We start from the raw sequence: 26,511 nt of genomic DNA, 5'->3' as shown, positions 1-26,511 counted from the left end.
TTCCAAAAGGCCTCTGCCACCCATGTGCAGGTAAGGTAATGGTAAAGGTTCCACTCGCACATATGTGCTAGTCGTTTCCAGCTCTAGGGGACTGTGTTCATCTCCATTACAAAGCCAAGAGCCAGCACTATCCAAAAACGTCTCCATGGTCATGTGGCCGGCATGACTGAATGCCAAAGGTGCATGGAACACTGTCCCCTTCCCATCAAAGTGGTCCCTATTTTTCAACTTGCATGTTTTAACATGCTTTTGAGCTGTTAGGTTGGCAGAAGCTGGGACAGGAGCTCACACCATTACAGGGTGCTAGGGATTTGAACCGCCGAACTGCTGACTTTTCTGATCAACAAGCTCAGCATCTTAGCCACTGAGCCACTACGTCCCTTCAAGTGCAGGTAGACACTCTTAAAAAGTGGACAACTTAAGGCCACCACTTTTGAGGTATTTCCAATACAGGTAGTCCTCAACTAACGACTGCAAAATTTATGTTGCTAAGTGAGATACTTGTTGAGTGTTGCCTGTCACACTTGTTAAGTGAATCATTGCAGCTGTTAAGTCACACAGTAAATCAGACTTCTCCAGAGTGGATTTGATTTATATCAAGTCAATTTAAATCACTAGTAAAAAGACTTGATTTAAATCAGCTCAATTTAAATCATATTTTTGAAAGAGCAACTGTCATCTCTGCTGTGAAATTGTGCGAATGCCTCAATGGAGTGCATTTTATCTCAGCTTAAAGAGCTTGAATGAGTTTACCAAAAATGTAAATATTGCAGAATGTACAGCCTCATGCTACATAACTAAGCTCCATTTCATGCTGAATAACTAAATTATTAATGTACCTTAAATTAAAAAAAACCTTACCTTTCGATAGATTTCTACTCCAAAAGTATTTTAGTAAAATAAATTTGATAAAAAAAAAATTAAAAATCCAACTTAAATTTTAAAAAATCCGATTTAAATTTTTTAAAAAACTGTTTTTTTCAAAAAAAAATTTAAATCATCAATTTTTATCCACCCTGGGCTTCTCCAATTGAATTTGCTCATCAGAAGGTCGCAAAAAGGGATCACGTGATCCCAGGACACTGCAGCCGTCATAAACATGAGCCATTTGCCAAGTGGCCACATTTTGATCATGTGACCATGGGGGATCCTGCAATGGTCGTTAAGTGTGAAAAATAGTTTAAGTCACCTTTTTTTTCAATGCCGTTATAACTTTGAACGGTCACTAAAACACACTGTTGTAAGTCGAGGACTTACCTGTACACTTCCCCCCTGCCCCCCAAAAAGCTCCAGTGTCCTCCTGGCTTCTTGAGGGAGGGAAGGGAGGGTTGTAGCAAACAAAACGAGAAAAGGCAGAACATCACAGAAAAAAACTCAACCTAGGAAGAATAAAAACCGCGGATACGTCTACACGGTCACCAATTTCGCCCTCCAAAGTACCAGGATGATGCAGGGTGAAGGCAATCCATGGATGTTGTTCAGATCTAACAACTTAAAATGCTGGCAGCAAAGGAGTGGCAATCGCTTTACCCTGAAATCGGCTCAGCGTCCCAACCACGAAAGTCTACGGAGATTCTTAAGTCATCCTGGACATGGTTGCCCCAAGAGGCAATTGGACTTTCTTGTTAATTCTTTTGAAGGCATTTTTGCTTCCCTTCCAAGAAGGTTCTTCACCTCTGGCCCAACTATGAAAGTTTTATCAGCTCGCTGGCCAGAATTAGTCAAGAGTGCAGAATACTATGGTTTGGTTTTTTCAAGATTGAACAGAAAGAACCAACAACAACTTACCCCTCCTATTCTGAATACCACCTCTGGGTTAGACTCAACTGGCAGCATTTTAGGTAGCCTTAAATTATGGAGTAGCATTCATCTTTACTCTGAAGGCTATGTTGGGAACCATACGTAGGTGCACATATATTAATTTCCATGTAAACCTTGCCCCTTTCTAGCCATGTCTGACTCTAGAGCCGGTACTCGTCTCCGTTTCCTAGGCAGGGTTGTGTGATGACCCGGGCCAAGGCATGGAGGCAACACAGCCAGCTGATAGTTCGAACTCCCCTTTATTGCTCCAACTTTCCCTGAAACGCTTCCACATTTATGGCAAGTCCCGGGGCAAAGCACTCGCACACACACACACACACACACACACACACACACACACACGCACACAGCAGCCTGTGATGACCCGGGGCATGGCACAAAAATAACAAAGTCACCAAAGTAGATAATTTCCATTTAATACCTCCAAGTTGGCCCCCAATGTCCAGTTATCCTCGGCTGGAGATCAGACTCTTTCAAATACAATCTACGAAGGGAAGAAATGCAGTCCAAATCCAAAGTAAAGATAATTAGAAATAAAAAAACCAACACAAACCACGCTGAAGTAATTAACACGACAAGCCAGGATGATAAATTGCAGGCTTCCAACAGATAAAGAAGCACACACAGTTCGGAGGACCCAAAACCCAGATAAGCCTGGACAAAGGTAATGCATGCTTTGCTTCCAGCAACTTTGCCATGCGCAGTTTGCCATTTTAAACAGTCTTCCCAGCTGCAGCCCATGAAGGGGATCAGGCCCCTTTCCTCTCCTGTAAGCCACGTTGCTCCCTTCTCCGTTCCTCCCTGTGTGCCCTATGATGAAGAGGGGATGGCCCTGGGTCTTCTTCTGAATGCCCAGCCGGACTGTGCCCTTCCCCTGTTTCTTCCACAGTCACCAGATCCACACTCCCACTCCCTGCCAACTGCTCAATCTCCCCCTCAGAACTCCAACAAGGGCGTGACACAGCCTCTAGCTAACATCGGTTTCAAGGCAAGAAGTCCAGCGAGGCAAAGGAACAAGGCAGCAAAGAGGCAAGAAACCCAGTGAACTCCATCGGCAACAGCACACAAAACTCCATGAATTTAGTGCTTGCTCCCAACAAGCGCCCCTCCATACCATGTCTCCTTAAGTCTCAGTTCCCAGGTGTGCCTTGTGAAGAGGGGTGGGGCACTCTCCTCCCAAGTTGTTGGGTCGGCCTACACTGCTTTTGCCTCCTCTCCACTCTCCATGCTCAGGGATCAGGAGGGTGTGGTCCTTGATCGTCTCCTGAGCTCCATCACTCTTTATCTCCACTGCCTGCTCTCTCACACACACTCCATCATCCTGCCCCCATTCTTCCCTGTTGGCAAGCCAACCCAGACCTGAGGGACCCAGGGCTGCCTCATCCTGCTCCTCCCTGTCTTCCTCTGGAGCCAATGAGGCCACCCCCTCGACCTCCGTCAGCCCCGGCTCCGGATCGTCGTCCTCCTCTGTGGACTCTGGCTCCAACAGGTCCATATCAAGTTGTCCAAAGACACTTCTGAGGTCATGTGGACAGCATGACTGCTCTCTGAGGCACACAGAATGCTGTTACCTTCCCACCAAAGTGGTACCTGTTGATCTACTCACATTTGCGTGCTTTCGAACTGCTAGATGGGCAGGAGCCGGGGCAAGGATGGGAGCTCACTCCATCGCAGGGCAGTCGGGTCTCAAACCTGAGCTGTCAGCTTCCCAGCTAACAAGCTCAATGCCTTTAACCATTGTGCCTCTCCATCACCCTATAGGTGTCTCCTCCATATATTCTAGCATACTCACATCTCCCTCTTTCTCTCTCTCGCTCATTTTATCTTGCTCTTTCACTAAGCCGTTGAAGACCAGTTCTCAGTACCATCCGCTGCAGAAATCCACCATTTAATTTCCTCCAGCCATCTGTTCAAAGTGACTATTTATCTGGGGGAGATCCCTTCACACAGTTTCACATCATAACTGACAGTGGAATGCAGCGATCTATGCCATGCTTGACCACTGCCCGCTAGAAAAGGAGAGGAGGGCACTTGCAGGGGGAAACTTTGCCAAGCAAGATGTTCTGTCTCCCCCAGCCTCAATCTGTGATATGATGTAATATGAGATACCCTGCAACCGTTCGCCTATGTCATCAGAGCTATTATTACAAACATCCGCTTATGCCAGGAAGAAAAGAAAAAAAAATCCAGGCCAGGAATTTTTCCAGTGCTGGAAGGCATGGTGAGTTGATATGCTTTTCTCTTGCCATTCACTGAATGAAATCTGCCACCGGATCTCATGTATGTGTCATGTGGGTGCCATAAATGTCCACAGGCGCAAACTATTATTTTAAACGGCAGCGGGCCTGGCCTGAACATGGGTGGGCCTGGCATCACTTTGAAGAAAGACTATTCAAGGTGTACTTTCTCTCTCTCTCTGTCCAGCAAGATCAATGAGCAGCTTTCACAAGAAAGAGTCAAGATCGAGAAAAGTGTAATTAGGCTTTCAACATCTAAAACAGGTGTGGAGAACTATGGCCCTTTTATGACCTGTGGAATTCAACCTCCTCCCCCGCAAAAAATTCTGGGAATTGAAGTCCACAAGTTCTAAAAGGGCCAAACTCCATCCACCTCCCCCCCCCCTCTGTTCTAAAGTAATCTCCCTTGGAAGATAACGAGAATTTCTTCTATTTTTTTAAAAAAATATTACAAATATAAATGGATTGGCGTACATTTTTGACTAATGCAAAACCCTGGAAGGAAATAGCAAATTATCACCCCACGCTTTCCAAATCGAATACTGGCAGTTTTCGACTTACACCTAATTTTATGATCTTGTTCTTGTTTTGTTTTTTGCCACGGTTGTTAAGCGAATCATTGCACCCGTTGAGTGAATCGTGTAGTCCTTAAGAAAATCTGGCTTTCTCCCCCCCCATATGACTTGGCTTGTCGTGATCCCATGATCCTGTTGTAAGTACATGCCAGTTGCCAAGTGCCCTAAATTTCAATCATGTGACAGCTGAAAGGAAGACCAATCGTTAGTCACTTTTTTCGGGGCTCCTGTAATTTTAAAGGGAGACCACACTGAATGGTTCTTAAGTCGAGGACGACCTGTATGTATTCTCAATGCAATTACGGAGACGTGTAGCTATTTCATTTAGTATGAAGCTACTGCAGAACGTAAAGAGAAAAGACCTTTACAAGAAAAAAAAAATGTTTACTATCTTCCCCAAGTTCACCTCTCTGCCTTATCGCCATCCTTGCCGTACTGCAACTCAAAAGATTAGCTACTTACAGTCCACTCCTTTCTGTCCTCCAACCAAGATAGCAACGCATCCAGAAGATAAGAGATCTACAGTCCCATTTGCTTTCTACAAATAAAGAAATAAATGACAAACACATTAACCAGATTAGCTGCTGAGATAAATAAAAAGGGCACTTCCGCGTACCCGTAGTATAATTCATTGAAGCTGAAAACTCCCAAGTTCTTTTTTTTTCATGCTGGTGAGCCCCTTCTGCAAAGCTGCACCCAAAAGAGGTGTGTGTGTGTGTGTGTGGTTTTTTTTGTTTTAAAGAAACAGGGTTCAAGAATCCTAAACAAACAAGTGAGCAAGAAACATGCTTTGTTCTCCCTTTCATTCTTTTAGGACAACATTCCTAAAAAAAGAATGCTCCAGTTATTAGGACTGTGGATACAGCACAAGACATGAGTAGTGCGGTGGCCTAGAGGTGGAGCTCTCACCTCACAATCAGGAGGCTGTGAGTTCAATCCTAGGTAGAGGAAGATATTTCTCTCTCTGGCCACGTTGAGAATATATCTGCTGAATATAACTCAGCATTGGTGACAAGAAGGGCATCCGGCCAGTAAACACTCGGCTTCATTCAGTTGGCCAGGCTCTTAAAAGATGATACAGCACAACACACACCTCTTCATAAGCAAAAAGAGACTGTGGATCAGACTCAGTTTGTCATGGACCGTGCTGGGACATACACAAAATTAAGAGCACAATATGTCCTCGACATACGACCACAATGGAATCCAACATTTTTGTTACTATTTGTTAAGTGAATTCTGCCCTATTTTACAACCTTCCTTGCCACCGTTGTTAAATGAATCACTGCAGTTGTCAAGTTAGTAACACGGTTGATAAGTGAATCTGGCTTCCCCAGATTGTCAGCTGGTTGAAAAAGGGGTGACATAACTCCGGGACATTGCAACCGTCATAAATATGAGTCAGTCGCCGAGCATATGAATGTTGATCGTGTGACCATAGGGATGCTGCAACAGTTGTAAGTGTGAAAAATGGTCCTAAGTCACTTTTTTCAGTGCCATCAAATGGTCATTAACGAAACTGTTGTTAAGTTTAGGACTTTCTGTAGTAAATACCCATTTGCAATGCAGTTTTGAGGGCACAGACCCTGGTTCACAAGAAAAGGCTTGTGTGAAGTGTGACTCTGGAAAAGGGCCCATGCCCAATCTGAATGTTAAAATCCCAAAGTGTTATTGTATTGGATGAACTCCTGAGAAAGAAATCACAAACAATACATGAGGACACAACAGATACAAACTCAATGTAAACCGCTCCAAACTTGATTGCAGAAAGTACGACTTCAGCACCAGAGTGGTCAATGTCTGGAACGCACTACCTGTTGTGGTTTGCAGGCAGCAGGTGTGGATGGCTGAGGTCTTGGAGAGCGAGGACTCGGATGAGGGGCCTGCGTGTGATGCAGGGATGGGGCCAGGACCATCAGGGAGTGGAATGCTGCCTTTGGAGATTGTGGAGGCTGGCAGCAGTGATGAAGAGGCCCCCGAGGAGCCTGTGCCCAGTGCGTGTGCGTGCAGGGCTGCCCGAAGGAAAGAGCAGCTGCAGCAGCACAAGCGACTCGGGAGTAAGGCTGAAAAGTAATGGCCCCTCCCTTAAGGGATAAAAGCCAGCCCTCAGAGGTGGGATTCTTTGCAGGAAGCAAAGAAGTTCTTGCACTTCAAGTCTTGTGGAAGTTCGAACTATCCTGGTTTGTGTTTGGAGACTTTTGGGTTTTGATTATTTCCTTGCAATTTAATCTAGTGTTCTTGGCAGCTTTGCACAACCTTGCCAAGGTTTGTTCTTATCTGGGACAATTAGTTTTTAATAGCCTTTTACTGTGAATTAATGGAATTCACAGAGAAGCATTAAAAAGGTTTTGCTGTTTGGTGTTTGTTTGCTTTTAACAAGGCTTGGGTCAAAACGCTACCTGATTCTGTTGTCACATGCTCAAACTCACACTCCTTTAACCTCAAACTATCCATATTGACCTCACCCCATTCCTAAGAGGTCTGTAAGGGGAGTGCATAAGTGCACCATCGTGCCTCCCGTCCCTGTCCTATTATCCCCATTTATTCATTCCTATTTCCTGTATTCTTACTCATGTTTATAATTATACCTATTATCCTGTAAGCGATTGACAAATCAAATCAATAAAAATAAAATAAATATGTCATTTCTCAGAAAGTTTCAAATGGAGTAAAGCTGGATGTTCTGTTTTTCTCCGCCTTGTTTTTTTTAGAACAGGAAGCATATTCCAAAATTTTGAAAAATGGATTCTCCAAGTCAACCCATTTTTAAAAATGGTCTGTGTAATCATGCTGTGACAGGATAGGTCTGTGGTACAACAACAGTGACAACAGCAATGGCATAATTTTAAAAACTTCAAATTCAAAAATTATGTATTTGAACACAAATATAGGACACTCTGCATGTAAAGCATATATCCACATACTTAACTATAGCCCTTTCTTACTAACACAATTCCCATGCACTGCCCTTTTTGTATACACACACATGTATTTATTTATCAAATTTATATAGCCACCAATCTCATGGACTCTTGAGTGGCATACAACAATCAGACAAATCAGTAACAATCTTTATCCCAAACCATGATATAGTAATTCAGTTATTAAAAAGCATTAAAAGCAAAACTAAAACAAAAAAGAAAATAATAGAGGAATATAATAAGGGAGAATAAAGAATAAGGGAGCCACCCAGGGGTGGGATTCTACAAGTCTGCACCTATTCGCTAGAACCGATTGTTAACATTCTAAGCAGTTTGGAGAACCGGTTGTTAGAAGAAATTACTGGCCTAATCCTGTAAGGAAGGCAGGAAGGAAACATTCTGGTGTTGCTTACAGAAACTACCTCTCCATTAACTCTTATTACATTCTTGGCAAGACTGGACTTCCTGTCTCTGGAACTTCTCTGGAGTTTTTTCCTCTTCCTTTGCTGGTACTTTGCTCGTATGGAGTGACCATTTAAAGTTACAATGGTACTGAAAAAAGTGACTTATGACCATTTTTCACACTTACAACTGTTGTAGCATCCCCACAGTCATAAGAGGCCAGGCGAGGAGATGCGTGCCTCGATGTGAGTGATATTGAGTTGGCCACACCCAGCCAGTCACATGACCACCAAGCTGCGCCCACCCAGTCACATGACCACCTAAGCCTCGCCCACAAGCCATGCCCACAGAACTGGTTGTTAAAAAAAATTGGATCCCACCCCTGGAGCCACCTGACTCATTCACTTATCGCTTGGGGTCCCCAGACTTGCTGGCATTCCCAGGTCTTGAAGGACCTTTGAAAGTTGAGGAGTGATGAGGCCGACCTCTTCTCTGAGGAAAGAAGATTCCATAATGTGCCCCATTATTAATGGGAATACTGCAGTAGAAAAGCCTCACCATCTAGGATCCCCCAGAAGAAGCTCCCTAACAGAATAACACAGTTAGAAGGGACCTTAGAGGTTTTCTAGTCCAACCCACTGTTCAGGCAGTAAACCCTATGATTGTCCAATCTCTTCTTAAAAACCTCCAGTGTTGGAGCATCCACAACTTCTAGAGGCAAGTTGTTCCACTGGTTAATTGTTCTCACTGTCAGGAAATTTCTGCTTAGTTCTAGGTTGATTCTCTCCTTGATTAGTTTCCACCCATTGTCTTGCTTTCTGGTGTCCTGGAGCATAGTTTGACCTCTTCTTCTTTGTGGCAGCCCCTCAAATACTGGAAGACTGCTATCATGTCACCCCCTAGTCCTTCTTTTCATCAGACTAGACATCCCCAATTCCTGCAACAGTTCTTCACATGTTTTAGCCTGCAGTCCCCTAATCATAGGTGACCCGACGACCGTACCCATAACACACCCATTGCATTGAATCGTATGGGGTGGGCAGTTGAAATCAAGACTCAAATTCAGATAACCTAGGGAGACATACTGTTCCATTTCGATAACCCCTCTCTACTTACCAGTTATGCAGTACAGCAATGAAGGGGTGCTACAGGGCTCCCAGGTTCTCTCTCCAATTGGACCAGTGAGATGCTTTGGATGGTAGCATGAGTCTCTCTATACCTCAGGACTTCCATCTGTAAAACAGAAACGATACAAGGCAGTTCAGAGCGAGGCTGAACTTAACCTCTATGTCCATTCAAAGTAGGCTGTTCCCCCCAACCCACACACAGATTCAGATGGCAACAGGTACTCCTCGACTTATATCCCCAACTGGGACTGGGACTTCCATCACTAAGCAATGTGGTCCTTAAATGAGCCAGGCCCAATTTTACAACTTTTGCAACAGTCGGTAAGCAAATTGCACCATTGTTAACCGGATCCAACTGGCTTACTTCCCCATGGACGTTGTCAGAAACGTACTGGGAATTGGTGAGTACATGGATGCTGCGTGGTCGTAAAGGCGAGGACAGGTCATAAGTCTCCTTTTTCAGCACTATTGTAACTTCGAATGGTCATTAAAAGGATGGTTGCAAGGTGAGAGAACTACCTGCATTCTAATCAGTGAAGATTTTGGTAATTCTTCTAATGGAATTGTTAGTGCGCTGCTCACTAAGACGTCTTCATGCCTCCTTTGAAATGTGTGGCCAGCTCCTGCCCCCTTGTTATTTAATTTCATTTATTTTCAATTAAAAGGAATGTGGACTCTCCACTTAGACCTATTCGGGTGTTCTCTTTAGGAACAGTGATGCTTTAAAACAAAGATGGAAATTCGGATTTACTAATCGCCATTTGATGATTCGGAGTAGATAACAGCTCCCGTCTCCCAACTATCCGACAACTGAAAACCATTACATATGATTTTGTGGTTATGTGTCAGTTTGTTTTGGTTCTCGGCTTTCTGATATTTTGACAGGCAGTGCTTTTAAAAATGACTAATTGAAGACAACAAATGCTAGCGATTATGAATTACACATCCCTTGTTTACACACTGAAATTTAAAACCACGAGATCTATGCCTTTAGGTCCTTGGTTTGTTTTCTTAACAAAGGCAGAAAGCTTCAGTTACTCCTTAGGCTTGTGGCAGAGTCGCTTGTTCTTGCAGGTTAAATAGATGCGTTTTGCATCTGCCTGGAGTTCACCAACAAACAACTATTGATCACTCCGAAGGGGTGTATGTCTGATCAGATGAATTCCATACCATAGCTAAGGGACAAGCCCTAACCTCTGTAAGATAAAACACAAAGCTATTTATCTCCAGCCGCCCTATCTTTCAACCCTTGCCTTGCATCTTTTCACGCTCTGCATAAATATCATCCCTTTCCTTTTAGCCTTTTCTCAGCAATCTTTCTCTGCTAACCTTGCTTTGAACCCCTGTGGGGCTGTGGACAACTTCTTTTTTCCCGTTTTCTCTTTCTCTAATGAGCCAGGATACCGTATCACCTATTCTCTGCAAACGGAAAGAAGGTTAAGCAGCAAAAAAGAAAGAACTCTACGCCTCTCCTACTGATAGTCAACTTCTGGATTTGTCCTTCTCCAGCAGAGGTCACTAATGCATAGAAGACTCACAAAACCAGTTGTTTGTCTAAAGCACACCCCAGAATTAAGCCTGGCTAAGCTCTCCTTCACGCTGCCAACTGGTCTAACTGATAAAATGTTTAACCTTCACAATTGAAGCCACTTGCTTTTCTGGTGAGCGGTCTGGCCTAGGAAGGAAGCAATGGTGTGGGAAGCAAAATGCTTCGACACTTGGGATGTTTTTCCTGCTCCCCGCAGTCTAATTCCCCCCCCAAATTCTGCCTGGTAGCGCATTGGAGAAGACATCAATGGTGAGGTGCGAACAAAGGTGAATGCTGCCTGGATGCATTGGCAAGAACTCACCAGTGTGTCATGCAACAGACGAATGCCGACCCATCTGAAATCTAAGACTTACAGGACAACTATCCATCCTGTTGCACTGTATGGCAACTGAATGCTGGGCAGCAACAACAGGGACCGAACATTATCTCCATGCCATGGAAATGCAAATGCTCCATTGGATATCGGGCATCTCCCTTCTTGACCACATCACAAATGACAACATTCGATAGCATTTTGGTGTGGCGCCAATTATAGAGAAGATGAAAGAAGACCAGCTCCGCTGGTATGGACATGTCCTGAGAGCAACACCTTCCCCCATGGCCAATACTGCCTACCAACTAGAAGTCAATGGCCGGCAACTTCGCGGGCACCCAAAACAGAGATAGCAAGACACCATCAACAAAGACATGCAAGCCATGGGCCTGTGACCCAGAGATGCAGCTGACTGTGCAAAGTAGTGTTCAATGATCCGAAAAGCGGACCCTGCATCTGTGGGAATATACTAGGAGGAGGAGGAGGAAGAAGAAGAAGAAGAAAGGAAGAGGGAAGGAGGAAGGAGGAAGAGGGAAGAGAGGAGGAGGAGGAGGAGGAGGAGGAAGAAGAGGAAGAGGAAGAGGAGGAGGAGGAGGAGGAGGAGGAGGAGGAGAAGAAAGAAGAAGAAGAAGAAGAAGAAGGAAGAAGAAGAAGAAGAAGAAGAAGAAGAAGAAGAAGAAGAAGAAGAAGAAGAAGAAGAAGAAGAAGAAGAAGAAGAAGAAGAAGAAGAAGAAGAAGAAGAAGAAGAAGAAGAAGAAGAAGAAGAAGAAGAAGAAGAAGAAGAAGAAGAAGAAGAAGACAACCAAGTGGTGCAAAACTTTTCACAGTGGAAGTTCTACAAGAGAATTCCAAGAATGCAGCCAAAACAAGAAGCTAGTTTCAGCGCATGCACACACACACACATACACACACGCTCTTAAGGAAGACATCATGGAATTGGAATACAGGAATTCCTTGACTTATGACTACAATTGAGCCCAAAATGTCCATTGCTCAACTAGTCAGTTGTTAAATTGCATCCCACTTTATGGCCTTGGTGCCACAGGTGTTAAGCAAAGCCCTGCAGTTGTTAAATGAATCATGCAGTCATTATGCAGATCTGGCTTCCCCAATCCCCCATTGATTTGGCTTGCTGGAAGCCAACTGGAAAGGCCACAAAGGAGAATCACATCACACACACACACACACATACACGCACACACACACACCCTAGGACAATGCAACTGTCATAAAAACATATCAGTTGCCAAGTGCCTGAATTCTGATCATGTGACCAGGAGGATGCTGCAATGGATGTGAGAACCGGTCATAAGTAACTTTAAAGTGCCACTGTGACTATCTGCATGTATTCTATGAAGCCTGCAGCTGTTGAAAAACAACATGACTGAATACTAAGCCAAATTAGGTTGTTTCAAGCTAAACCATCTTTTAAAAAGTAAATGTTTAGATCAGGGGTGTCCAACCTTGGCAACTTTAAGACTTGTGGACTTCAACTCCACAAGTTGAAGTCTGGCTGAGGAATTCTGGGAGTTGAAGTCCACAAGTCTTAAAGTTGCCAAGGTTGGACACCCCTGGTTTAGATACTCTTCAGTGGTGGCAACAACTCTTAATAAACAGGGAAGGAAGACTAAAGGAAATTAAAGTGCTCTATTTCCCATAATAGATTATGCCAAATATTCTTAAATCCCTCTTTCATCCTTTGAAGCCACAACATGAACCAGAAAATCTAATTTGCTTGCTTTCAATGGATGGAGTTTCCTTCGTTTGGTGCCATGATACTTGAAATTACCACAGGTTGGACTTAGAAATACCATAGCTGGGACACAGAGTCCATCAATAATGTCCTTCAAACATTGAAGATGTTGCCTAGTCTGCAAGCAAACAGCCAAGCACACCAAAGAGAGACAGCACCAAAGACAGGTTCAGCCCTGAGCTGAATGTACAGTATATTCATGCCCATTGTTTTACTTAAGGCTCACTATTTACTATAATCAATGAATACAATAACATAATTGCTGCTTATTAAAAAGTAAGGTTTTTAACGTCTGTCACCGTGGTATCAAGTTTCTTGGGGAGCATAATTGGTAGATCTTAAATGATGAAAGGATAGCACCACAGCACTGAACCATACAGAACAACTTGTAATACACCATAATGAGCGGGTGCACATATCTGTTGTGCCATCACGCGGTTTATAATGGAAAGATCTATTTTCCTGGTGAAAGAAAAAGTTTGGTTTCAACCTGGCTGAATTTGCATACTAGACACAAGTCTGAGTGAGACACAATCTAATTACTTTTCAATCAAACATGTTCTATAAACCCAGCCCTTGTTTTAATTCAGTGTGTCACATGAACCTAAAAAATCTGGATTGGGTAAACAATGGTTGACTTAACCAGGGGTATATGTGACATGCAGCATATTATTCTACAGCATTTTGGAATTTGGTCAACTGACCCAAACTTGTGCTAGAGTTCAGCATTCATTTTTAAAGAAGCTTTTAGAGGGTTCTGATTCCATCCACCTTCTAAATTTTTACATTTCTAGTTTGCTGTATTTCAAAACAGAATCATGCAGCCCTGGGGAAAATGCAATAAATAAATACATAAATAAAAATAAAGTGGTTAACAATACCAAGAGCTAAAGGAATTTGCTAACGACATAATTGTCCCTCCTCCCTAAAGAAAAATATTAGGAACATAACCAAGCTGTGAGAGATTATCCGCAGGGAAGGCTGGGAGGGTTTCCAAACAAACAGAAGAGAAGAGAAAAATCCAGATGGGTGGGAGAGAAAATGAAGAGAACGGCAATGAGAGAGAGAAAATTCATGTAGAAGGAATACTGGAAAAGTGATTTTCAGCCATGGACTTACTTCAAATGCACCCAATCAGTGGTGCGATTCAATTTTTTTTTACTACTGGTTCTGTGGGCATGGCTTGGCTTGGTGAGCATGGCTTGGTGGATGTGGCAGAGGAAGGATACTCAAAATCCCCATTCCCTCCCTATCCGCTTAAAACATCAGCTGATCCAAGGAGACAAAAAAAAACCTTGCCCAAAGCAACAACAAACCAGGATGTGGCCAAGTTAATCCTGCCCCCTATGCAAGGTCAGCCTAGATCAAAGCCAGTGGCAACAAAGGAGTCCTTTTGGTTATTACACTTAAAACTCGGGAATTATAGGGTTCTTTGAGAAGATTAACACTCTCCCTGGAGTGCATAATGGGATGTTGACACATGCAGGAAAATAAGGGCCACTTTATAGAAACGGATGTGCACAGTGGAACTCATGATCCAGCTTGAAAGAAAGCAAATCAGCAATAGGAACGGAGCGTTAATGGTTGAAGGAAGGACATGCACCCCTACAAATGCTCCAAATTTCAGTCACATATTCTCGTATTAATTACAGGCAGTCTTTGACTTACAACGGTTCATTTTGTGATTGTTTGAAGTTACAACGGCACTGAAAAAAGTGACTTAGGAGCAGTGGTGGGATTCAATTTTTTCTACTACTGGTTCTGTGGGCGTGGCTATGTGGGCGTGGCAGGGAAGGATACTTCAAAATCCCATTCTCTCCCCACCTCACTAACCTGCTTTCCAGTTCCGTTCTCCTGTGAAGGGCAACAAAAGAAGACCCAGCCAATCAGCTGGGACTCGGGAGGAAGAGAATAGATGGGGGCGGGGCCAGTCAGAGGTGGTATTTGCCGGTTCTCTGAACTATTCAAAATTTCTGCTACCGGTTCTCCAGAACTGGTGAGAACCAGCTGAATATACCACCTCTGCACCCAATGCATTATTCCAGTAGAAATGCTATATAGGCAGTCCTTGACCTTCAACAGTTCTTTTAGTGAACGATAGAAGTTACAATGGCACTGAAAAAAGTGACTTATGACCGTTTTCGCACTTAAGACCATTGCAGCTTCCCCAAGGTCACGTGATTAAAATTCAGATGTGTGGCCACTGACTCGTATTTACGACGATGGCAACGTTCCGGGGGTCACGTGGTCTCCTGTTGCGACCGTCTGACAAGCGAAATCATTGGGAAAGCCAGATTCCCTTCACAACCATGTTGCTGACTTAACAGCTGCAGCAATTCCCTTAATGACAGGTGGCAAAAAAACAGGTCACAAAAGGGGCACTTAACAAATGTCTCGCTTAGTGACAGAAACGTTGGGCTCAGTTGTGGTCGTAAGGCGGGGACTACCGGTCCTGCTAAAATTCTGAATGCAAGACTCGTAATGAGCAAAATAAAAAAAATAGCCCATCAACCATTGTTGACTCCTCACCACTGCCTGGACTAGTTCCTGCAGTTTTCTTGGAAAGATATTGGAAGTAGCTCGCCATTGCCTTCCTTTAGGGCTGAAAAAGTACAGCTGGCTCACGGTCACAGCCACGGTCTTAGGCTTCGTGCCTAAGATGGGACTAGAACTCATGATCTGCTGGTTTCTAGCCCGGTGCCTATTATTTTCCCATCCCTGCTCCCATCTGATGTAATGAGCAGTGCTGCAAAAGGTCATTGAAACATCTTCGTATATAGATGAAAAGGTTTTTAATTGTTTTCTATCTTCTTCTTTCTGTTTTCTTCTTCTTTTCTTCTTTTCTTTTTCTCTCTTACATTTATGTATGTGTTGTTGGTCTGTTTTAATTGTAAAATCAATAAAAAAAAATTAAAAAAAAGAAACATCTTTGTATATGATTTTCTCGTAGTTCTGCTGATCCCTAAGCCTGTGAAATGCTCTCCTTCCCTCTTCCCTTCCTCGGTTCAAATTCGCTGCAGTTATAACTTATTTGCACGACAGCCACATTCTTTTGAGATATAATCCCCTGTCTGCTTGCAATTCAAGATGGAGAATTTCAGGGAGATTACGGATTAACGTTTTACAGTAGCAGCTTGAATTTTTCTCGTTAATGCCACCCAACCGCATTGTCACGAGTTGAAAAGCGCAGCTTGCTTTTTCGCACTTATGCGTGGGGTTCTCCGAGGCACATTCAGAATTTTTGCCCACTGCACATGTCCTGCGGACAAAGGAGAAAAGCGGGGTTCCAGAGAAGCACAAAACCATCCTTTACTGAAAGAGGAATCCACGCCACTTTATATCGTGGGGGGCTGTGTGTTGAGAGTTTCCTCCTTTAATTCCTGGGAGTCTACTTCGGCGAAGATCTCACCTGGAAAATCAACACAACCCAGGTGGCCAGAAAAGCCCAACAGAGACTCCATTTCCTCAGGGTCTTGAGAAAGAATAAAGTGAAACAACGACTGATGATCTCCTTTTACTGATCCACAATAGAAAGCACCCTCTCATATTGCATGACGGTGTGGTATGCTGGCTTGGCAGCCGCAGACAGAAAGACATTATAGAGGATGGTGAGCACAGCACAAAACATTGTAGGCTGTTCCTGGATACCACTAGATCAGTGGTTGCCAGCCAGTGGGCTGGGGACCATTGGTGGTCCGCAAGAAAATTTTGGTGGTCCACAGAGAAATGTCACCCCCAAAGCATCCCCCAAAGCAATTAATCCAGGCTGCGTGGGAACACAAGACTTGCATCACTTGCATTGCGAACAACACAAAGTAGTGAGGGGAGGGAAAGGGTGGAGGGGGGAACTTGCCCCACATGCCTGGCCCGGCCATCGGGCTGCTTCTTTCCGCTTCTTTCTTCTGCTTTTGGCTGCATGCAAGGAAAGTAGCAAAAGTCTTTCTTTCTCTCCTCCAAACTCCACCAGAAATGAGTCTTTGGGACCCTGCAAGGTCTCCTGCTCCAAGAGACTGCACTGGCGAGACAAGCCTCACAAAGACTCATTTCTGGTGGAATTTGGGGGAGAGAAAGAAAGACTTCTGCTGCTTCTGCTGCTTTCCTTGCATGAAGCCAAAAGTCTCTCTCTCTTTCTCTCTCCCTCTAAGAATGGAGTTGGGGACGGTATCCTGCGATCCCCAATAAAGATCGATCGATCGGTAGGAAAACGGGGTGAGGAATTTTCCTGCAGACTTTTTTGGGGATTTTCCCAGGGTCTCTGGTCCGCGGGATTTTAAATTATGAGTGTGGTGGTCCCTGAGGTCCAAAAGGTTGGCGAACCCTGCACTAGATGACCTTGCTAGGGCTCGCTGCCTTAGAAGAGTGAACCAACAGCCTTAGAAGCTGCACCAACAGGCTGAAGAACAGTTTCTACCCATGGGCTGCCAGACTTCTGAACGGAAAATATCTTCGTGTCAACAGACTTGCGGGGCCGGCGTGTTGTGCAACAAGATCACATAGGGTAAGAAGATTGGGTCTGGGTTAGGGACTTCTGTCCTCACTGTGAGTTGTGTGTGTGTGTGTGTGTCTGTGAGGGTGCATGAAAGGAGGCTCAGCCAATCTCATTGTACACATGTGGTACTCTGACAATAACGGTAATAATAATAATAAGCCTCTCAGAAAGAAAGAAAGAAAGAAAGAAAGAAAGAAAGAAAGAAAGAAAGAAAGAAAGAAAGAAAGAAAGAAAGAAAGAAAGAAAGAAGGGAGGGAGGGAGGGAGGGAGAGGGAGGGAGGAGGAGGGAGGGAGGGAGGGAGGAGGGAAAGAAAGAAAGAAAGAAAGAAAGAAAGAAAGAAAGAAAGAAAGAAAGAAAGAAAGAAAGAAAGAAAGAAAGAGGGAGGGAGGGAGGGAGGGAGGGAGGGAGGGAAGAAGGAAGGAAAGAAAGAAAGAAAGAAAGAAAGAAAGAAAGAAAGAAAGAAAGAAAGAAAGAAAGAAAGAAAGAAAGAAAGAAGGAGGGAGGGAGGGAGGAGGGAGGGAGGGAGGGAGGAAGGAAAGAAAGAAAGAAAGAAAGAAAGAAAGAAAGAAAGAAAGAAAGAAAGAAAGAAAGAAAGAAAGAAAGAAAGAAAGAAAAGAAAGAAAGAAAGAAAGAAAGAAAACATTCCCCAGGCCACTGTGGAAAGATTCACATAACAACAGTTTGACTAATTTAACAACTACATCGATTCATTGAAAAACTGTGGCAAGAAAGGCCATAAAATGGCACCACCTCATCTAATCAACAAACAAACTCATTTATCAAATGTTTCACTTAGCAACAGAAATTTGGGGCTCAATTGTGCTCGTACGTCGAGGACTGCCTGTACATCATGCCAGGGGACATGGAGCGCCAATGTAGTACATGGTTGTATCATGGGATACAAGCTCACACGTGTTATTCTCGGTGGATATATGAACTTACCACATTAATGATCCTGGAAAATAACCTCACCCAGGACAGATCTTCAGTCAGCCAAAGAACCCCAATAAGGTGTAAATTCCATTATCCCATGATTGATTGTTTCAAATTGCTTCTGATTTTCTGGGCAGCTGCACAAGCAAAGATGCCCTTCACAAGCAAAACCTGTGACCTTGAAGGAAGAGCGTGCATTTTAAAAATAGAGGAGGGAAGCACACACCCCCCCCAAAAAAAACCCAAACAAATGAGTGAAGTGATTCTAATGAAAGAGAGAAACATAAAATTACAACTTAACGACGACAATGGAGCCCAAAATTTATGTTGCTAAGTGAAACGTTCGTTAAGGCAGGTTTGCCCCATTTCGACCACTTTTCTTGCCACGGTTTGTTAAGTGAATCAGTGCAATTGTTAAGTTGTTAAGTGAATCTGGCATCTTGCCCACTGAAGTTTGCAAAAGGGGAACCTGTGATTCCAAGACACGGCAACCATCCTAAATGGGAACCAGTTGACAAGCATCCAAATTCTGATTGCGTGACCTCAGGGATGCTGCAGCGGTCATAAGTGTGAAAAATGGTCATAAATCACTTTTTTCAGTGCTGTTGTAACTTTGAATGGTTACTAAACATTGTAAGTAGAGGCCTACCTGTATTAAGGAATCCTAAACCTGCTGCCACCATAATTTTTCCTGTCTTATGCTCTGAATTTTGACTGGTAGATTGGAGCTTCAAATCTCTGTAGATGTTTTGATTTGTATTTTTCTGGTGCTTTTTACAGATTTAACAGATTGACAGAGTTGGAAGGGACCTTGGAGGTCTTCTAGTCTAACCCCCCCACCGAAGTGTAGGAGACCCTACACCCTTTCTGACAAATGGCAGTCCCGTCTCTTCTTGAAAGCCTCCAGTGATGAAACTCCCACAACTTCTGAAGGCAACTTTTATTCCATGGGTTGATTGTTCTCACTGTCAGAAAATTTCTCCTTATTCCCAGGTTGAATCTCTCCTTGTTCAATTTCCATCCATTATTCCTTGTCTGGCCTTCAGGTGCCTTGGAAAATAGCTTGACCCCCCTCCTCTCTGTGGCAGCCCCTCAAATATTGGAAGACTGCTATCCTGTCTCCCCTGGTCCTTCTCTTCACTAGACTAGCCATGTCCAGTTCCTGTAACCGTTCATCATATGTTTTAGCCTCCAGTCCCCTCATCATCCTGGTTGCTCTTCTCTGCACTCTTTCTAGAGCAAGGGTCTTCAAACTTGGCAAGTTTAAGACTTGTGGACTTCAACTCTCAGAATTCCTGAGCTAACATGACTAAAGGTGGAATTCTGGGAGCTGAAGCCCACAAGTCTTAAATCTGTCAAGTTTGATGACCCCAGTTCTAAAGTCTTGTTTTGTTGATTTTTTTTAGAATATGAACTTGGATATACATAATGGTTGCCAAAGCTCAAGGATTCTGTGTCAAGGTTCACATACCACTGTAAACTGCACTGTGGATTGTTTGGTTTGGGATGTGCATGTTGTTTGAACTAAGTCTTCTGGTTTATTTACTGTACTAAAGCATATTTGAATAGCAACAGCACTTACATACCACTTCACAATGCTTCACAACCCTCTCTAAGTGGTTTACAGAAACAACACATTGCTTCCAACAATCTGGGTCATATTACCAACCTTGGAAAGATGGAAGGCTGAGACAAGCTCGAGCCAGTCAGGATCGAACTGCTGGCAGTGGGCAGAGTTAGCCTGTAGTACTGCATTCTAGGTTAACAAGCAAAGGCTAGTATGATTTGTGACCCAATCTATGTACAGGTAGTTCTCAACTTACCACTATTTGTTTAGTGACCATTCAAAGTTACGACGGCAGTGAAAAAAGTGACTTAGGACTGTGGCAGCATCCCCAATGGTCATATGATCAAAATTCAGACACTTATATTTATGACCATTGCAGAGTCCTATGATTCAATGTTCGATTTTTGCGACTCTCTGACAAGCAAAGTCAATGGGGAAGCCAGCCCTGTGACTAACTTAACCAAGGCTATGATTCACTTCACAACTGTGGCAACAAAGTCGTAAAATGGAGCAAAACTCACATAAAAACGGTCTTGCTTAACAATATGCAATAAAGGTAAAGGTAACGGTGCCCCTCGCACATACGTGCTAGATGTTTCGGGCTCTAGGGGGCAGTGCTCATCTCCATTACAAAGCCGAAGAGCCAGCGCTGTCCGAAGACGTCTCCGTGGTCATGTGGCCGGCATGACTAAACGCCTTTGAAAGTGCACAGAACGCTGTGACCTTCCCACCAAAGGGGTCCCCATTTTTCTACTTTCATTTTTACGTGCTTTCGAACTGCTAGGTTGGCAGAAGCTGGGACAAGTAACGGGAGCTCACACTGTTATGCAGCACTAGGGATTCAAACTGCCCAACTGCCGACCTTTCTGATCGACAAGCTCAGCGTATTAGCCACTGAACTACTGTGTCCCTTTTAACAATATGGAATAGTTGGGCTCAATTGTAGTCATAAGTCAAGGTCTATCTGTATACAGTCCCCATGCCCTGTAATGTGTCCAATTGTGGACCTAGATCACCCCACTGGGAAAAAAAATACGCTATTTTTCAGTAGCTCCATTTTAATTAACTTTTAATTGCAGTCTTTCTGCCCTGCAATCTGTCCTGAGACTTGAAGGAACAGAACTGAGTTTATGATTAAGCAAACAGTATGCATTGCAGCATATACGCCCCCCCCCCAAAAAAAAACTAAATTACCCCAAGGGAGATATAGTCATTACAATAATTGAAGATGAATTAACTCATTAACTCATGCGAATGTCTCTACTTCACTTCGAAAGCTTATAAACAGTGAGCAAGGAAGGGGAAGTCAATCCATTCGGTGCTTAAAACATCAGCTGATCCAAGGAGACAAAAAAAAAAAAACCTTGCCCAAAGCAACAACGAACCAGGATGTGGCCAAGTTAATCCTGCCCCCTATGCAAGGTCAGCCTAGATCAAAGCCAGTGGCAACAAAGGAGTCCTTTTGGTTATTACACTTAAAACTCAGGAATTATAGGGTTCTTTGAGAAGATTAACACTCTCCCTGGAGTGCATAATGGGATGTTGACACATGCAGGAAAATAAGGGCCACTTTATAGAAACGGATGTGCACAGTGGAACTCATGATCCAGCTTGAAAGAAAGCAAATCGGCAATAGGAACGGAGCGTTAATGGTTGAAGGAAGGACATGCACCCCTACAAATGCTCCAAATTTCAGTCACATTTTCTCGTATTAATTACAGGCAGTCTTTGACTTACAACGGTTCATTTTGTGACTGTTCAAAATTACAACGGCACTGAAAAAAGTGACTTAGGAGCAGTGGTGGGATTCAATTTTTTCTACTACCAGTTATGCGGGCGTGGCAGGGGAAGGATACTTCAAAATCCCCATTTCCTCCCCACTCTACTAACCTGCTTTCCAGCTCCATTCTCCTGTGCAGGGCAACGAAAGAAGACCCAGCCAATCAGCTGGGACTTGGGAGGCGGAGAATAGATGGGCTGGAGCCAGTCAGAGGTGGCATTTGCCGGTTCTTTGAACTACTCAAAATTTCCGCTACCGGTTCTCCAGAACTGGTCAGAACCTGCTGAATACCAACTCTGCTTAGAAGCAATTTTTGCACACTTACAACCATTGTAGCATCCGCCTGGACATGTGATCAAAATTCAGACACTTGGCAATTGGCTCATATTTATGACAGTTGCAGCGTCCCAGAGTTATGTGATCCTCTTTTGTGACCTTATGAGAAGCAAAGAATCGATGGGGAAGCCAGATTCAAACTTAAGAACAGTTTGAGTAATTTAACACGTACAGTGAGTCACTTAATAACTGCGTCAAGAAAGGTCATAAAATGTACCTTTACTTAACAAATTTGGCAACTTAAAATTTTGGGCTCAATTGTGGTCCTAAGTCAAGGACTACGTATATATTTACATTTACTCCTGGGATACCCATCCCCTCCTCCAGGAAGTACAAAAAAACCTTCTCTAATTTCCCCTGTAATAACAAATTTGTCAGTTGGGTTGAGGGAGAAACCATCTAATGTGCTTCCTTGGCCCAGGTGAACCTCGGGCTCCCCAGTTGTCTGCCAGTAACTAAGTCATTACATTGTTTGTTTGTTTGTCAAACAAAAATTACAAATTTGAACGAACAAAATGAAAAAAAAACTGAAATGTGACAGGGACGATAGGCATGTCAGTGCACTCACTCAAGCTCCTTTAGTAACCTCTTAAATATGGGATGAGGTTCACAGAAAGTTAAGTTGGAATTAAAACTGTGGAAGTTTTAACTGTGAAACTGAATTGGTAAGAATTCCAGCCTTGGACAACTTTTGCTACAAAAACGGATTTATTTATTTTTTTACAACCAAGTTTAAAGGGATTAAACTTGATTGTAAAGTTTAAAGCCGTTGTTATATTATGATTAAAACTAAAAAAAAAAAGGTTTACAGTTAAGACTTGTCTGTACTGGTTAACTGATAAAATAAGCCACAATGGCTGCAGTCCCACTGTAGTACGGCTATACTCTGTTAACTTATAAACTCCATATGGATTCATCCAACATGCTAAGCTGAACTAAGCTATGGCCAGAGCTGCTCTCCCCTTACACAGTCAAATTCGGTAGCGAGGAATTGGCAGTCAAGAAAATAGAAAGTGAAGCAAAATGTTAGGAGTCCAGAAGATAGAGAACAAAACCAGAGACATAAGAACTACGCAAGAATGTAGTTTTAGCACTAACGTCTGGCAAATTCACCTAACTAAACAAATGAGCTAAGAAACCTTTAAACAGCTTGAACCTAAAGAACATCACCACCTGGTACAAAGACAGAAAATTTCCCATAAATGTGAGATGCACAAGAAAAACTATCCTTCTACATGTTCTCCAAGAATCAAATTCTGCATTTGGCCTGGCCCGCATTAATATCATCTCATAAAAACTGCCTTTAGAATCAAGTACCTTGCCTCAAGGCTGTCATGTTTTAAGTCTCAACAGCTACATTACAAAAAGATATTGTGCCATCCACCTCTGTTATCAAACAGACTGTTTAAACGCAGCTATTACTAAGGTGTTCGGTTATAAGCAATGTTCTGGAAATGTCTCCAGGGTTGTCCTTAAAAGGACTGGATAATAATAATAATAGTAATAGCTAGTAACATAATGAGGCTGTTAAAATTAGGGTCCTGGAAGAATATGAATGAATGAATGAATTCTTTATTGGCCAAGTGTGATTAGACACACAAGGAATTTGTCTTTGGTGCATATGCTCCCAGTGTACATAAAAAGAAAAGATACATTCGCCATGAATCATAAGGTACAACACTTAATATAGTCATAGGGTACAAATAAGCAATCAAAATCATACTAGGAAACAGTCAATATAAATAAGGATACAAGCAATAAAGTTACAATCCTACAGTCACAAGCGGGAGGAGATGAGTGATAGGAACGATGAAAAGATTAATAGTAATAGTAATGCAGTAAATAGTTGGACAGTGTTGAGGGAATTATTTGTTTAGCAGAGTGATGGCGTTTGGGGAAAAAACTGTCCTTGTGTTTAGTTGTTCTGGAGTGCAGTGCCCTCTAGCGTCATTTTGAGGGCAGGAGTTGAAACAGTTTATGTCCAGGATGTGAGGGGTCTGTAGATATTTTCATAGCCCTCTTTTTGACTTGTGTAGTACACAGGGCCTCGATGGAAGGCAGGTTGGTAGTAATTGTTTTTTTCTGCAGTCCTAATTATCCTCTGAAGTCTGTGTCTGTCTTGTTGTGTTAGCTACAGACAAATGTGGGCTACCAACTCAAAGGTGCTTTTTCAACAGGTAATTGGACTGGTGTTGTTTTTTCCCCTTTGAGACCATCCTGACCAGGATGACTGAGAATGTCCATAGACATTGAGCTACCAAATGCATTCTCAAAATAAATGCTGATAACGAATCCAAAACTTTCAGCGATCACACAACACACGGGGAATTTTCTGCAATTTTTGGGGACTTCCACAATCAAGGGAAAAGGTGTTGTTTTGATTACCGAGATAGCAAACTATAAGTGTAAAAATGGGTAAATATACAGCTGCAAGGAGAATAGATCATGATACATCATGATCAAGAGGAAGGCGGCTTCTGCTTCGCTGTGAGAGTGTCAGTCATTTCAAGAGAATTTTTGATCTTGTCAAGGAGTTCTTTTATCTGTTTCAATCTTGTCTATTTACTCAAGAACAAGCTGACATTAGCCATAGCAGAAAGCTTCAATTTCTGTCTCAGCTGGATAGTTCTTTCATGCTGATGATTGACATAAATAAGGCCAAAAGGAGAAGGAATTGCAAATCAATAATGTTCCAAGAGAAGGTAACTGCTAAATGACTAGGTTGAATGAAGCAGTGGAAAAGCTGAATGCTATAAGATGATAACATGAAGTAAGTTCGGGTTTGTAAATACTACTGTTGTATCCGTAATTGACCCAGTGATGGGATTAAAAAAAAAAAAATACTACCAGTTCCATGGGCGTGGCTTGGTGGAACCTGGTTTGGTTTGGTGGGCGTGGCTGGGGAAGGATACTATAAAATCTCCATTCCCACCCCACTCCAGGGGAAGGTTCTGCAAAATCTCATTCCCTTCCCATCCCACTAACCTGCTTTCCAGCTCCGTTCTCCTGTGCAGGGCAACCAAAGAAGACCCAGCCAATCAGCTGGGACTTGGGAGGCAGAGAATAGATGGGGTTGGTGGGGCCAGTCAGAGGTGGTATTTGCCGGTTCTATGAACTACTCAAAATTTCCGCTACCGGTTCTCCAGAACTGGTCAGAACCTGCTGAATACTACCTCTGAATTGACCTGATCATCACTGAGCCCTGGTGGTGCAGTTGTTAGAATGCAGTATTGCAGGCTAACTCTGCTCACTGTCACGAGTTTGAGCCTGACTGGCTCAAGGTTGACTCAGCCTTCCATCCTTCCAAGGACCCAGATTCTTGGGGGCAAAATGCTGTTTCTGTAAATTACTTAGAGGGGGTTATAAAGAACTGTGAAGCAGTGTATTAATCTAAGTGCTGTTGCTATTGCTATTGCAGGATGGTCGCAAAAGTATACATGGCTAACTTGTGCCTTCTATTCACTCTTTCCAATCCTTTCTTGGCAACCCATGACATCCATTCTGGGACCTTCCCTGAAATTATTAGAAGAAGGATGTATGATACGGAAGATGGGCTGTCAATTGTTTTCAATCCTTTCCGCTATTAAAGGTAATAAAAGATTATGTTCATATTTGAAATTCCACCTCTGCCCACTGCCAGGAATCGATCCTGACTGGCTCAAGGTTGACTCAGCCTTCCATTCCTCCGAGGTCAACAAAATGAGGACTCAAGTTGTTGGGGGCAATAGGCTGACATTGTAAACAACTTAGAGAGGGCTGTAAAGTACTATGGAGCAGTATATAAGCGCTATTGCTATCTGCATGACCATGCCATTGTGCAAACTCAGTCAATGGTTTTAGAAAGGATGGCATCAAGGAGAACTACAGCAGAACTATAGAAGATCAGAAGAGAAGTACTAACAAGAATCAAGAATAGTGAGAGTTGTTGTTCAATAATGTTGCATAAAGTGTCTTACTGAACTTAATGCCCTTATTACAAGAATGGGGAACAACACAATCTCATACTTGAATCTATCTTATAGCACCCTTCAACCGGGATACTGAGTATTGAAGGTTTGACCACCATTGCTGTTATTAATAATTCTGCTAATTAAAATAAAAAGTTATCTATTGAATAGAGGTGTTGAGGAGCACTTTGTGACATTCTGATACAAAAAGCAATATAAGAGATGAGCATCCATTTCATTCAGGGTGAAGTTGAATTTTCACTAGTGTAGAAGCTCCTTTTCCCCTGCTCCAAAAACAGCACTAGAACAACAAAGCTGGCAGTAGACAAATAGACTCCTAATTTTTCAGGATCTTACCACCATTTTACCACTGTCATAGGCAACTATCTGTTTCTAAATAATGGTAAGACAAGTCCTAAAAATTCTCCAAAAAAAAAAAAAAAAGCAGTCATTATGTCTAACGAGATTTTTTAATCATCCAGATCATGGTTGTCCGAAAGGTGTTTTTCCCAAAACAACTGGATTTTCTTAGTGTTTTCTTCCAAAAAGTTTTGCTTCTCCTCCAAGAAACTTCTTCAGGAAGGAAGAGGAGGAGGAGGAGGAGGAGAAACAGAAGAAAGAGAGGAGGAGGGGGGGGGGGGAAGAGGAAGCAGAGGAGGAGGAGGAGGAGGAGGAGGAGAAGGAGGAGGAAGGAGGAGGAGGAGGAGAAAGAGAAGAAAGAGAGGAGGAGAGGGAGGGGTGAAGAGGAAGAGGAGGAGGA

General features: G+C 43.1%; 1 protein-coding gene across 18 annotated transcripts in view; it reads right to left on the bottom strand.

Annotated features, from left to right (window-relative positions):
- ST3GAL4 (ST3 beta-galactoside alpha-2,3-sialyltransferase 4) overlaps window positions 1-26,511 on the bottom strand; it is a 152,037-nt gene that overhangs the window by 57,810 nt on the left and 67,716 nt on the right. For 11 of the 18 annotated variants that reach the window (XM_087970059.1, XM_087970041.1, XM_087970055.1 and 8 more), the window contains 2 exons: window positions 9,073-9,189; window positions 5,096-5,171 (listed from right to left, as the gene is read on the bottom strand). The gene's annotated coding sequence lies outside the window, so the exon portion shown is untranslated. The remainder of the gene's footprint in view (window positions 1-5,095; window positions 5,172-9,072; window positions 9,190-26,511) is intronic. The other 7 variants (XM_087970062.1, XM_087970049.1, XM_087970057.1 and 4 more) reach the window with 1 other exon arrangement.

Source organism: Notechis scutatus, chromosome 7 (genome assembly GCF_049901735.1).
Source record: "Notechis scutatus isolate UNSWTSFEM ecotype Mainland chromosome 7, rNotScu1.2, whole genome shotgun sequence".
NCBI lineage: Eukaryota > Metazoa > Chordata > Lepidosauria > Squamata > Elapidae > Notechis > Notechis scutatus.
Note: the sequence above shows the minus strand (reverse complement) of the source record. Positions and strands in the feature narration are given on the sequence as shown.